The sequence below is a fragment of the Anopheles funestus genome, chromosome 2RL (genome assembly GCF_943734845.2).
Source record: "Anopheles funestus chromosome 2RL, idAnoFuneDA-416_04, whole genome shotgun sequence".
In the NCBI taxonomy this organism is placed as follows: Eukaryota; Metazoa; Arthropoda; class Insecta; order Diptera; family Culicidae; genus Anopheles; species Anopheles funestus.
In genome coordinates this window covers 17262468-17276826 of record NC_064598.1, presented here as the reverse complement: position 1 = coordinate 17276826, position 14359 = coordinate 17262468, and the positions used below count along the sequence as shown (strand labels likewise).

Here is a 14359-nt window from a genome sequence, read left to right as displayed (position 1 = left end):
CGATGTAGTGGTGAGGATCTAGCTTTCCTCTTGGCGGTGCGTGATACACTTTGTGCTACGCCGCTTGTAGGACGCCTCTTGCTTCAAGGACTTTCGGTGGTCGGTTCGCTGCGCAAGGAACCCGAACGCACCTGACTGAATATTGATTGAGTCTACAAACAAACAGCAAAAACAAAACAAAAAAACACAACATCCCAAGTGTGCAAAATAATGGAAGAAAATACGAATCGGATGTCTCCTCTCCGGCGTTGGGGGGCAACGCGTTACATTGTAATTAACGTCATGAAGCACCTTTATCGGACGGTCACACTCGGAGCACTATGGATTGAGGCCGCATTAGTGTGTCGCGCTGTCACTGGCACTGGGATGCGTGTTGCAAGCGTGATCTTAGAGCGTAGCGCAACGCAGTTTCGGTTTTAATCCTGTCATGAAACAACAAAAAAATATATTGCAAAAAACAAGAACAAGACATAAGCAATACTGCAAAAGCGAACGTCATTCGACTTCGCAGGAGGGAAACGACGAACCCCCACAAGGCAACGGGTAACGGGGAAGGCTTGAAGCCAGGAGGTCCAATTAAATCTGTCCTCTTCTGGCACCGGTCGCAACGCGTCGAAGGACGAGTTGACATTTCGACACCTTTTCCGGTTGTGTGTTGTTGTGTCGCTGTAAAACGATGCATCGACTTCGTTTGGAACATTTTCGCTTTTTAGACATCACGTCTCTGTCTCTTTCTCTCTCAATCAATCGTTTACACAATTATAGAGGTTTTTTTTTAATGTGTAAAATTTGTAAAAACCTATTGTATAAGTCGAAACCAACTTGAAAACGTCACACTAACGCTCATTTGGTGCGTCAGAATTTTAAATCCGACACTTAATGGTGGTATAATGCGTGCAAAGTGGATCAGTTTTATTTGCACCACCGTCATGTAATTGAGGTTGTATCGAACGTTGTTTGACCACCCTCGAGGCAGTTAGTTGTGGATTAACTTCCGTCACCTGCTGTATGGATTTCTTTTTTTTTTCTTCTTTCGTTGGATCCTCCTATTCACCTTGTGAGTATTTAATGTGGAGTAGAATTCATTGTACCTGATGAAGGAGTACACACACTGTACTTTAGTTGAATTTTTTTAAACTTACTAATTTACTTCGTGAAGGTAAACTTGTTTAAAATTTAATATTTTTACCTCAACATGGAACCAATTTAGCACAGTTTAATTAAACTGTAAGCAATAAACCATAGGCTTCACAGCATCTTTTGAGGAACTCACTGAACAATGCACGGCAATACCTCTTTTAATCGAATGTCATTTTTTACGGGTTTTTTTTTACGGGACGCTCAAGTTCCGTGCTGCTATCGACAGCAGTCTAGAGCGATGGGAGAGAGGCAGCACAGAACTATAAACAACCTCACCTCAACCCGCTCGGCGCATATTTATGCTTCACCATTTCGATGTGCCGCAGCGAGCCAGCCAGTCGCCATCGCACTTAATGTAGGTTCGCATAATGTCGTAGTTGGGGGAGGGAGCAAAAGGGGGGGTTCGGTCCAGGTGAAACGAAACAAACAAAAAAAAACACACACACATACACACATTCATAGAAAATGGAACCAGACTTATGGCTGCAGGTTTTCCAAACCGAAACCCGTTAACCGTCGCCGACGCTAGCAAACGAACGAAGTGCTTGAAACTTAGCATACCTCCGGCACGTCCTCTTTAGCAAAACCTACGCCACAGACGGGTCGCCCAAATGGTATGGTGGACGCTCTTCGGCGTCACTGTTGGCGCTGATCGTTTCGGTTGCGTGGCATCCGTCCAATACGGTGCAGTTCATTATTCGATCGTCACACGGGGGACGACTTTCATCGCTCGGATCTTTAGATTTTTTAGGTTTTTTTCTGCTTTTTTTATGTTTGTTTTTTTTTTTAAATACCTTCCGCACTTGAACGAGACAACTTTTGAAGGTTGTAGAGATTCTTCCCATAAGGTCAATCTGTTGAATAATGGGTAACATTGCGACGGTGGAATTCCTATGTTTACACCCCCACGCACACATACAGAAAAAAAGTTTAATAGCACAACATTAGAGTGATTATAAAAATATGCGAAAGGGTACGATTAGCAGCAGAGTGTACGGCAATGCATGTAGACAGCAATATCCTCTGAACTGTGGTCGGGTACAGCCAAAAGGCTCCAAACCGTACCTATGCCCATGGTGCAGAGGTGCCGGTTTAGGTTGTGGATGGTTAGAAAACACTTTCTAATTTCACACCGATACACCCGTCCCCGGGATGGTATGCGTGTGTGTGTGTGCGCCAGCGTGGGCAAACATACGTATGCTGTTGTTGCTGTTTGTACGGCTATCAATAAGGGGAGCTTTTGCTCTTTCTTTTTTACAGACTGCTCCAAAGCAAACGCTCCCTAAACATTACAAAAAAATGTGTGAAGGTTGGAAGCTTGTATATTGCCAATTTTCCATCCATCGCGGTGTTATCGCCGACCCAGGCCGGATGGCTTTGCAAAATGGAGGGCGTGAATATTATGTTTTGCTTCCGATGGTTCGTGCATTGCACAGTGTTAGCGGTTATGTTTTGTTAGATTCTTTCGTTTAATTTTAACTCTTTCGATGTGAAACATGGACAAAATGGTGTTGCAACATTGGCAAGTCTAAGTTTTACTTGCAATCGTGCGATCAAGTGCAATCATAATTGCATGTCTTTGGCGTTGAATGGCTTGCCAGTCAGCCTTTGGGCTAATGGATTGTGTGGGTGAATGGATTGTCTCGTATCGGAAGTGGTGCAACCGAGTGCTATGACGCCATGTTTGGATGCTGATTTGATCTATTTTCTACACCGGTAATGATTGGAAAAGTAAGCAATTTTTGAAGTTGAATAATAGTTTAAAATGCGAAGAAAACAATTAATAAAATGTCCCAATCATTTGTATTAGAATTGCATTATTTATATACATAAATTAACTACAAATTTGTAATAAATTTTGCATTAGAAAAAAGAGGTCGAATAAATTACTTCGGTGGAAGTGTTACATGTGCCATAATTATCACTTCCAGGATCATTTTCCTACTATTGCCACCGATTATGTCATTTGATACACTAAAGTACCAACGAAAAAAAAAATCGCCAGCTTTATCACTTTATTACCTATTAAAACAATGTGCAAGAAAATTTTTATATTCCTGTACACGCGGAGTTCCGAGAAGGTAGATACGTTGGACGGGTTTCACTATTATCCAATCGAATTTCAATCGTCGAACCATTCGTCCGGCTTTTCCGGCGTTCATTTCATTATGGTGAGTGCAATTTTACCGAAAGTCACCGGCCAACGTAATCGTGCGGTACCAATGGTGTGGGCCTCAGCAATTCAGCAACATTACGTAGCGACTTCACGGTGCTTTGTGATTGTCATTTCATGAAAGGAAGAAACAAAACCAAACGCGGCGGGAGGAAGGGCAAAAAATGGAAGTTTTTAAAGGTTCACACAGAAGTAACGGTAAGCGTACTTTTGACTTTAAATCATTCATTACCTCGGAAAGGTTAGAAAAAAAAAACAAAATATATTGTTGGGATTTTTTGTAACAAAAAAAATGATGAAAAATCTAAAATGGAACAAAAGGTTAATGTACTAAGGTTTTTGTTACTAATTTTTTTTCTCCAACAATGGAAATATACTTTTTTCTCGTTGTAAGTGAATAATTTTTCTGACTAATTGAAATGAAATTATCAAATGATGAAATTATACCACACCAGGTTCGTTGCTTCTGTAACGCAGTCTTTCGTATTCACACGCAACGCCCGTTCATTGAATGAATGAACGTGTCTCGGGCTACGTTTGTAGCAAAATGTCTATAATCAACATAAAAAAGCTCCTCCTCACCGCGTACGGATTTTGCCACGAAATAAATGGAAAATCAAACGTCATCATCATCGGCTTACTCAATCTTTTATCAGCCGTTGGCCCCATGCTTCATCCTGCGCCGATTTTGAATGAAGCTCGCCGTGTGTTTGTCGGTTAATGCGGTCACAATATTGCACCTTTTCGGTGGTGATGCTGCCCCGGCCACCGGAGAGCACGCGGGTAGTCGCATTGGACGATTATTTCCGCGATACATTTTAACCCCATGGATAGGCTTGTCGTAACAATCTCATCATCAATCACCGTGTGAGTCTTGGGAGCTTTTTTTCTCGATCCTCGATCGAATTACTGAAGCGGATGATCTGTTGCATTCACCGGTGGTTTAGTGGTTTGCCGTTTGTTTGCTGGAGGAGGTTTTTCTTTCCATATTCTGTGCTTTCACCGCCGCAGTAATCGTCACCTCGTCCAGCTGCTAGGTAGAAGAAGGGTAGGAAAGTAACCATCTTCAGATAATTACAATTTGCAACAATTCATCCACTCCAGCCGGGTGTTTCGTCGGATCGGATTAATGGATGCACCATTTGGCGGACGCACGGTCCAGCGAACCATCCGTTGTTAGCGAGCTCGAATAGACCAAACATGACGCTCGGCGTGGAAGAAATGGCGCGAAAGTGTACCACATTGCCGCGTACGTAAGGTGGGCCAGCACCTTTGGCAAATCGCCAAACAGTTGCACGCTTCAATTGGTCGCCATCCGTGTCGAGGGTTGAGCGTGTGGTTTTTGGAATGATCAGCGACCCGGGTGGAGGGGTGATGCAATGGGAAGTTTCTTCATGCGCCTGACCGGGTGTGTATCGTTGTTTTGCACTAGGCGGAAGCGTCATCCAATATCAGGGGAGGCGGCCGTACTTTCGATTTCGCATGAACGCACCGAAATGGTTTGCCGAGGGATTATGTTTGAACCAATGCTTGCCAGACAGACGGAAGGTTGGCTTTGATGGGCTGACAGGTAACATACACGTAAGGGAACGCTTTTCCTGTGCTAATTTTCCGCCCTCGTTTGTGGGTAAGCAGGTGGGAAGAGTTTTTTTTTGGGGGTGGCGAATGATGTGGCATAACGTCCTGGCACGGAATGAAGAACCCTCATCAGCCAGACACGTTACGTTGCCCTCCGGAAGCAATGTTGCATTAGCAAGAAGTAAATCATAGTTTTAGTGGATATTTTTTTTTGGAAGAATTTAAAATAAATATAAATTATCGTATTCACAAGCTCAAAAAATTACCTGTGCGCTGAAGTTGAGAGTCCAATCAATGCGGTTTCTACGGTTTGCACGGATGCATGAAATCGGTGAAATCAAGCACAAGGATTTTGAAGGCTTGCAGCAATTCATTAAGGCACTTTATTCACAAAAGATCAGTGTGCATGTTTCTTACAGGTTGCGCAAAGGTTACGCGCATCGCACATTAGAGAGCTGCAGCACATCGCATGAGAAGTGGTAATTTTCTCTTTACCTTCGCGTCTTGTGTGTGTGTGTGTGTGTGTGGAGATATTTATGGTTTTTAATAAATAATCTTGTATGAACTTAATATTCTGAAAAACCTATTCAAATGGTTAATTACATTATATGAACTCATTGACCTGAAAATGGTTTAAATTAGCTGGGATGTCTCGGGAGTTGAACTCAGGACTAGTGGTGTACTTAACTATGTGCTTACTAAGACGGCTGTTTAGCTGGTTCATTCTCAACTCGTTTAAAAGCAATAAAATGTGTTTGTCTCTTCGAAAGATGCTCTAGTTATTGAATATACTAGTGCAAAAGCACTTACTTATAACCTTGCTTAGGCTGTTGGCGTGTTGAAACATAATGCAATAACATCACTTTGTTTGAACTTTATTGCAGTACAATATTTTCCGACGTGACCTGAACTTTTTTTCTCTTGTGTGGAACTTAGCAATTAAAAAAATCTTTCATCACGCAAATTTATATTCTTAATAAAAGTCAACTTCTGGACCTCAGAATAAAACCTAAACTTTGATCTTAATTATGCGCAGTAAGGCCGGTTAACTTACAAACCTTAATTAAAGGAATTATGTTTGTGGTGGAAAAAACCACCTTCGTATCTCCATGCCGCTTATCTCATCTGGTTCATTCGTTTCACTTTCGTTACAGACCATGGACACAGCCTGTTCGAAATGACGCATCCAACTCTATGACCTTCCGAATCTATAACTTCTTTAGTCGGTCGGTTATCTCGTTGCGTTCTCGGTTCACGATTACAGTGGTGGGGAACCGATTTTTGGACGTGGCACGTTACATTCCAAACGGGAAGCGCTGAAATGCTGAACGGTCAAAGGTACACAATAGGCCTCACGAACATGTTTGTGAGAATCTGATTGAAATCCCGTAGTCCGTTTGTACTTCATACCCCCAACGGCCCATCTCCCCAAAACGGCAAAGGAGGTGTAACACTCGAGGGTAGTTAATTTTTGTAGTGTTTCGAGCGGCAACACTACTAATCGACAACCCATCAGCCACAGCAAACAATTGACTGCATCTTCCCGTCATTACCGCGCTGTCCGGCCACCTCGTACGGTTGTTGGTGTGTGCGACCAGGGTTAGGTGTCTATAATTAGACGAAACTAAGGTGCATCCAAACCCCGGTCGACAAGCGACTTGCATAGCGGAACTCCAGCCCATCCACATCCCAGTGTGTTGCCCCGGTTGGGCATCGGTGGACCCGCGATATAGAACGGACGGTGCCGGAGCAATAGAATGGAATGCGCGCGTTTGATGTGCTCTAGTAAATTAGCTGAATAGTGCCCAGAACCTTACAGCCTCCAGTGGTCTCTCCGCTAACGTCGCGACATCAAATGGAGTTCCGTTTCTGAGATTCGTCGTTCGTGTGCGTCTGTGTGCGTTGTTGGCCGTGGTCGGTTGATTTACTTTTCAGCAGCACAGGGAAGGAGGACGGGTGTGCGAGTGTGCTGAACGCTTCCGACCCTATTGTTGTGTCCAAAACGACAAACAAAAGCACTCTAAGCCATCGAAATCGCGTCTGAGGATCAGTGTTTGGGAAGTGTTCCGTGCAGGCGGTCCGTACCGCGATCAGTTGTGCGTAGTGGACAGCAGAGTCGGAATCGTCGGAAGTGAGCGTGATTGTTTTGTAACGGATCGATGTTTTTTCTTCCGATCGATGGATTCTATTTTCGGTGAAACGAGTCTCGTCGTATTGTCCCAATGTTCGCGTCGATGGTTAGTGTAGTGCTGTGAGGTAAAAAATGATGCGCTACAGCACAGTGTGTTATCAGCAGCCAGTTCATTGCTGTTGCTAATAGAGTTTGCTATACATTCACGGCACTTGCCCGTGAGACGTAAAATCCGCTGCAAGTGCACAAAGTACTAAACGCAAAGTATTAGACATACTCAACGGTCGACCTGCTTAATCTATCGACAGAAATTCAAAGACTCTTGTTTCATCTCCCACAGTTGCAGCGCAGCACTGCCTGGTAGGTACAATTCCGCTCAGTCGGTTTCGTTTGAAGCCGTGTTGCCAGCGATTATCAATCGAGCTTCAGACGGTGCCTGTTGTGTTATCAGTGAATCGGGTCTCTATCGCACTCGGGTCGGTTTGGAAGGAATCGTATAGTGCGAGCGTTTCCAATCGAAGCGAGTAATCCATCGGAAAGGTTGGAAAGAAAAATAGTGTACAAGGGCGGGTTGAACAGTGAAAATAGGAAGGCTAGAGCGTGGAACCGACGCAGCAGCGTACGAAGTAAGAAAAGAAAGTGCGAAATTGACGGCGGCGTGCCGGGAAGCAACAGGAAATTGCAAAGCTCAAGAGCAATAGTGGATGAAAGTGGAACCCAAACGAGTGCAGCCTTCGACGAGTGTACGGCGAATGGTAGTGGTGCTCTTTGCCACGGTAGTAGTGTTTGTGCGTTTTGTTTTATCATTGTTTACGTTTTCTTCCTTTCATTGCCGCTTTGCGTCATCGATAGTTGTTGTGTTTTTGTTTGTTTGCCTTGAGTGACCGTTAGTGTTTTAGTGGTGTCAGGGCGAAAGGAGCTCTTTCACGAATGTTTTCAATCAGACGCCTTGTACTGCGCCGGAAGAAGTACCCGTTTTAGGGAGAAAATATTTCCGGTTCCGTCACTTCGAAGAAGCATCAAGAAGTGTTGTGTTTGTGTGTGATATAAAGGTGGGAGTACAGGCACGTTCAGAAGAGCATAAAAAAAGTATCCGGAAATTGGATCTGATATACATCAGAGTACATTGATACTGGAGAGTGTTTAACTCTTGTAGATCGGTAAGTAGATGCGATGAAGTGAAAGAGATCTTGAGGGAAGATTATATTGATGGTAGAGGAAACAAGTTTTCCTCTCGGAACTGCGAAGTTATGCAATTCCAGAACATTAGTTTGAAATACGTTTGAATTAAATTATTTTTTAAGTAACCACGTGCAATGGGGCATCCAACTAGGATTGTAAAAGCAAAGATTTAAAGACCCTTTTTAAAGGGAAAAATGAACGTTTCTGTTTTGCCTATATTGAATCTATTTTTAATCTGATTCGTTTGCATTCTGTCAACACTTTGTTTGTTGCTTAGTTGAATCAGCCAGTGTTTTGCCCTCCAGTCGCTAATTGATTGATCCTTGGACCGTTAGAGTTTGCTGGACAAACAAACAAGCGGAGCGAAGAGTTAAATAATATTACAATCTTCTGACGGCCATTCGGAACCCCTCCAGATAAGGCTAGATTATGTCGTGTGCGTCCGACAAACTGGCCGCAAGCTGTCACCATCGTTACCACGCATTGATGTAACGTACGGCGATAGTGCGCGATTGGTTATGCGATATGCGTCACAACTGCAACTGCGCTGAACGAAACGTCCACTTCTTGGACGTGCGTGTGCGTGGTGTGTTGTTGGAGATTAGAAAACTGTAACACCGTGCAGGGTCGTCCCCATGTCGTCGAGTACTGTAGGCGGTTGTACATTGACAAGCGTAACGATTGTTTCTCGCCTACTGGAATCAATACATCGGATCATCGATTGCGAGTTTCCTGCGTGATCTTGGCACGGGTCGTCGGTTTTGACAGTTTGTGTTTTGACAGTGGAACGTCAAACCTCACGTGATCAATCGTTATCGCTGTAAGCGTGACGGAAGCTCGCAGTCGGGGTGCGCAACTATTTGAAAGGAAAAGAAATTACTAACAGTTTAGAGGTACCTTAATAGACAATAAAAAATCGTTTCCAATGCACCAGACATATCATAATAAGTGGCTCGTGCGGTGGGAAGTTGTCGGTGCGCATGTAAAATTATGCTACCTTTAATGGTGTGCTTAACCATTGCACCAGACCGTTTTTTTTGTCGTTGTTGTTGCTGTTGCTACCAACGGCGTGATCGAATTTGAATCGAACGCGTAGTAGTTGCTCTTGAAGCGTGCACCATTTGGGTTGCATTTTGCAGAGCGTGCGTGTTATATCAAAAGTGCGCACGAGCTTTTTTTGCGCTGGGGCGCACTTTTAGTTTTGTGGCGCAATTTTCATATTTTCGAAAGTGATTTCACCTCGGCTTCCGGTACGAACTGGTGGCGCTAGCACGAGCTGATCGGTGCGGTATTGTAGTGGTGGTGGTAACTTTTGTTTTAAAGCTACATTTGTAAAAGTTGCATCCAAATCAGGACGGCCAGACCGGGTGCTGGGTATTGAGGACAGAAAGAACTTGACAGCGGATAGGTGACCTGGAAAGTATGTCGCTAGAATACGTAGTTGCAATTAATCAGGTCAACTTTGTTTCACTTCGTAGCGATTGAGGTGTGCGTAAAGCTTCAAAAGGTTGGCGGTGTGTGTGTCAAGGTTGATAATTTATTACCAACATAAAGTGTGTAAAGTTATGATTGGGGGATTTATAATATCGTTGGATGATGTCCTTATAAATATGGATTTATTCTGTCATTTACCTTCCTATTCTAGGTGATCAGACGTTCTAAAGAAGTTATTCTTGAACAAAGCTTAGTATCTAAAATAAACAATTAAATTAGGTACAGGATAACTTCAATTATAAATCAACAAAATGTACAAGAAAAGCTGAACAGAATATCATTTGAAATAAAAATACTACCGTGTCGAATAGACAACCTGCACTAACACTTCAAATATCTTGGAAAATCCCAAAACGTGTTTAAAATGATAGTTCATACGCCTTACAGTGGACACTTAAATATGCACTTTAGCCTAGGGGCAATATAACAGAAAATGTAAACTACAACAATAACCAGTTCCGATTAGGAAAGTACACCTTTCTCCTAACACCGGGGTGTAGTTGATTTAGTAAAGCGTTTCCTCACAGCGTTCCGTCGCACTAAACCGGTGCCCCGGGGGCGCACACTAGCAACGCGCCTGTTGAGCAACTACGCGGCCCTTAAGATGTCGCCACCGTCGCCGACATGGTCACAATCGTTCAATTGGTTCGCCCGATTGAAGTGGGGAAAAAAAACATTTCCGGCTTCGACGTTCCGAAGACTCCACCACCGAGTTCAAGGCTGAGATTGTTTTCGCATCGTCAATCAAGCACGGGTGGCGTAAGTCTTCCATCGTCCACAGCATCAGCAAACGACAGCACCGCTCGGTGGATGTAGGATTGTTGTGAAATTGTGTGGCCAGATACCGGTTTCTTTTTTTTCTCTCCCTTAATGCCATTTAGTACATTAGGTGGTTGGGTTGAATGTTTACGTGAATGAAAAACGAATTTGATATGGTTCTTATCCAGGTAGTGTTTACCATACACTTGAGCGGATTTGAGCTTCGAAGGGATGAATCGGTTCCGGTTGTGTGACTGTAACTAGGAGTAGATAAAAATGCACTTTCATGCTATTCACCTTCGTCCGGGTGCGATCGTGCAGGAAGTGACTCTGGATCGTACGTACGTTAAAGATATAAATGAATGTTACATAGCGTCTCGCTTAAAGGGCGCTTTGCTGATGGACGCGGAGAACGTTAATGCAAGGCTTGTTCTTACTCGATGTCGATTAATTCTTCTTCGGTGTCGATTCCTTCAGCAGTGTGTAAGTAAGTCCCTGTGGGTTCATTAGTTGTTAGCACCAGACGGCACGAGAACGATCGTGACGAGCGTACGTACGTACGGATGTGGATCTGTTCCTGTAGTTCGTGATCGAAACTCCATTAGCTGTCAACGTAGATAGACACTAACGCGTTGGTTAGGTGCTCATCATTCATCGCATTGTTGAAATCGGTCCTCGAGCTTTAATGATGATGATTACAAGGTTCTGTTGGCAAAGCTGTATTTATCCTGCACCTTGATTCGCACGTTACGGACAGATTTGCCACATACTTTGTGATGAGCCGCTGGTTAGTGTTTGCAAGAGGGCGTTCAGTTTGAAAACTTCTCAATAAAGGACCTTGAGCGAAAGTGACAGAGATATGCTGGCGAGTGACGAGTAAACCGTATATTTATTATACGGTTATTATACGGTTGTACGGTAGACTTCTAGACGATGATCTTGAAGTTCTCCAAATTCTCATCAGTAATTTCCCATGTAAATATATAAAACAATTGACAATTTTTAACAATACAATTGACTTAGAGATCTTTTAGAACAATCTTAATTATTTAACCTACATATCACATCCATTGTTTGACGAGTTCATGTATCTATCCATTCGGGATTCATTGTGGATTGTCGCAAAGATACTATCTTCATCCTTTTGTTTTATGTTTTACGTAAAGGAACCTTCTACGCGGAGATGTAACGATGGCAAAAGTTAGTGACAGGTTGAGAACCTGTCCCTTTTGCATGTCCGATAATCAATGGTTCAAGGTGGCGAAGAAGTGGGTTATGAGTGATCTGACACACAATCCATCATTTAAATCCTTCGTTTACCATCTTTTGCTGCTGCTAAGCAAACCCCCCCCAACTAACCACAGATCATTAAAATGTGACTGGTGTGATAGAAATTTGTGTCGTTTCCATGTCTCAAGATTTTGCCCGTTGCCGTGTGTAAGAGATTCAAAGGACGTTTTTAGGTGTGTTCCGAGTGCCAAGAATTGCCAGACGAGCGTAAAGTTGGGCTGTGCATTTAGCTGATCTGCAATTACGGGTGTGGAGTGTGTTGCAACATGCCAGTGTCGATTAAAATCGGCCCAACAATGAACACGGGCGTTGTCGTCGGTGTTGACTGCTCGTCACAGTGACGTTTTTGCCTGCGTCCACAAAACCCTGACGCAATACCGGCGTGCTAATGATCGATTGTTGTAGCGGGAGGTAGGATACCGATGAACCAGACCGAATGGCACGTGGTACGGACTGGTCCTTTTGGCACCTTGCCCCGTTGCTGCCTCAAGTCTGACGGTGCAGACGCGCATACATAATGATGATGATGTACCGGCGTCTGACCGAACCAGACTTGAAAGACGAGTCGTAATGTGACTCCTCCGTAACTAGTGTGGATATTGTAAAGCAATATATGCAAAAAAAACAAGCGTCTGTTTGTAGTTAAGCCCTCTTTGCACCTTTTATCTCACCGGTGTACTCATGCTGCTGGAATGTTAAATCGTTGTAACGAACGTCCCGATAGATTGTTATACATTTGCACGTGCGAATCGAGCGCATCAATCGAAGATACGCCGTAACTGATAAGATACATTCATGCGCGCGTTCCCATCGCAGTCGTAGCTGATAGGAGCAGTGGCCACTTAGTGGCTCGTGTAAGATTTTACAATCCTTTTATTAGCGCTGTAAAGCTGCGTACGCATTTCCAATCAAAAAATGTTGATAGCCCCCATTTTAACTATTTTTGGGGAAACCGATTGGAAGCATCGAAATTCTACCAACATGTCAAACGGGACAGGTCGCCGAAGACGACCTAGCTGTGATTGATTATCGCTTGGACTGATTTTCTTTTCCCACCCTTTCGATAAAACGTACCCCTAGCGCAAGGGGTTACCAACTGTTGGGTTGGTTGGTTTGCGTAACGACAAACGCATGTTACGTGTCTTTTCGAACTGGATTGAAATAACTTTCCACTAAACATGTCGAGCGGGCATGTACGAACGCGGTTAGCTCAACATTATCCTACTTTATTCCAAGCATTTGTGTCAGATGTTTGCATTTTTAATTATTTCATCATTAACTAAATTGTTGAGATGTTTTCGAATAGCAGCAAGGGCGATGGTAACGATAAAGAAAACTATTTTACTTATATCATATCCTTTACGATGATCTGGTTTTTTAAAGGTTAGGATTGATGTATCAGCAGACCTAAAGAGAAATAACACTAAATTGAGATTTTTAAGACCGTTTTCGAACCCTTTTGAAGGTTTTGGTATATTGTGCAATGATATCATCAATGGAAGTTAAAATCAGAGATATCATATGTCTCTCAATGATTTTCTCCAACAAGGTGAACTTGTTCATAATATACTACGTCACGTTGGTCCCACCAAATGGGCAGTATGCCGTATGGTTGAGCATAAGGAGGAATTTGGATAAATTTTTGATAGTGAAATCTTAATTAGATTTATGCGATTCTGATGCAAACAAACAACTGTAATGATATGAAGCAGCTGACAGCTGATGTTTGTTTGCTTGAATCTTTCGATTTTATTATATGATCCGACAACTGATGAGTTAGTAGACAGGTTAGTTAATATATGATAGCAAGTCGTGTGCAACGGTTAATTAATGTTTATATCTACCACAAATCGCTTCTCGCTGGAGGCTGAGAGATGGGTAGAAGGAAGATCAGCTTTAAGCAAGGTCGATTTGAACACTAAACCGGATGTCTCCCCCTTCCGACAGTTCTTCCGACAAATAGGTAGCAACTGATATTGTATCTAGGCTGTGTGACTTATTTACTTCTTACTAGATATTTGAATGTCTAATGTTTCATTGCCAGAGATTGTTTTGCGAAACCGTCAATTATTGTGGTTTTTCGCTTGAACGCTTCATTCCCGGAAGGGAAATTTCCCAAAGCGAGACAAATCTGTGTCGGAAATGTAGCGCCGTATGTATTATAATAAGCAGTTACCGACCAGTACCGTTGAGCCTTGTCGCTGTTTTAATTAATTGTACTATCGTTAAGCTTCATCGCCAAAGCAACATCGAGCACATGAGCAAGCTTTTAGCAAACCGCTAGCACTTACAACGGTTGATCAATCCATCCCATCTTGATCGACCGCATGGGGAGTCGATGCAATGCTTCTCATCTGTTCTGGGTGTGTGTGTGTGTGTGGCCATTATTGAAGAAGCGACGCTAGTTTTGCCGCTCTCGCCTGTGGCCCTATGAACCGATCGTCTATGCAAAGCGGCCGTTGGGTTGGGAAGGGAGGTGCACACAAATAACTAAACCTCAACACCTGCCGGTTCCGTTGCTTGGCGTAATCTTTCGCAATGGCTCTTCGACATTTTCAGCCAACCAAGGACAGATGAGCGCACGGCACAATATAGCGGCACTCGATCTTGGT

At 43.4% G+C, this 14359-nt stretch overlaps 1 protein-coding gene across 4 annotated transcripts in view; it reads left to right on the top strand.

Annotated features, from left to right (window-relative positions):
• The window catches only part of LOC125762247 (box A-binding factor), an 80080-nt gene that overhangs the window by 2138 nt on the left and 63583 nt on the right, over positions 1–14359 (top strand). For 2 of the 4 annotated variants that reach the window (XM_049424128.1, XM_049424121.1), the window contains exon 2: positions 6046–8182. The gene's annotated coding sequence lies outside the window, so the exon portion shown is untranslated. Of the gene's footprint in view, positions 1–6043; positions 8183–9606; positions 9625–14359 lie in introns of those variants that run through there. The other 2 variants (XM_049424122.1, XM_049424123.1) reach the window with 2 other exon arrangements.